General features: G+C 50.1%; 1 protein-coding gene across 1 annotated transcript in view; it reads right to left on the bottom strand.

Annotated features, from left to right (window-relative positions):
• ZNF316 (zinc finger protein 316) overlaps positions 1 to 465 on the bottom strand; it is a 75826-nt gene that overhangs the window by 142 nt on the left and 75219 nt on the right. The gene's annotated exons all lie outside the window — the stretch shown is intronic.

Below are 465 nucleotides of genomic sequence, written 5' to 3' on the forward strand. Positions count from 1 at the left end.
GTGCAGAGACTGTGGCTGGTAGACCTAGAGGGGGAGAAGCAGGTCATTGAAGTCATAAGTGCTCTGGCTTGCAAAGGCAGGAAACTCCTGTGTAAGAACCACAAAAGAAAGCTCAATAGGCTAACACCCTGTGAACACTCAGCCTGCAAACACTCAGAAGGGCCTAAAAGAGTGATACAGGGTTTTGCCATGTTGGCCAGGTTGGTCTCGAATTCTGGCCTCAAGTGATCCGCCTGCCTCAGCCAACACGGTGAAATCCCCTCTCTACTTAAAAATAACAAAATAATTAGCCAGGCATAGTGTCACATGCCTGTAGTCCCAGCTACTCAGGAAGCTGAGGCACTAGAATCCTTTGAACCTGGGAGGTAGAGGTTGCAGTGAGCTGATACCACGCTGCTGCACTCCAGACTGGGTGAGAGACGCTGTCTCAACACACACACACACACACACACACACACACACACA

Source organism: Colobus angolensis, unplaced genomic scaffold, assembly GCF_000951035.1.
Source record: "Colobus angolensis palliatus isolate OR3802 unplaced genomic scaffold, Cang.pa_1.0 Scaffold135, whole genome shotgun sequence".
Lineage (NCBI taxonomy): Eukaryota > Metazoa > Chordata > Mammalia > Primates > Cercopithecidae > Colobus > Colobus angolensis.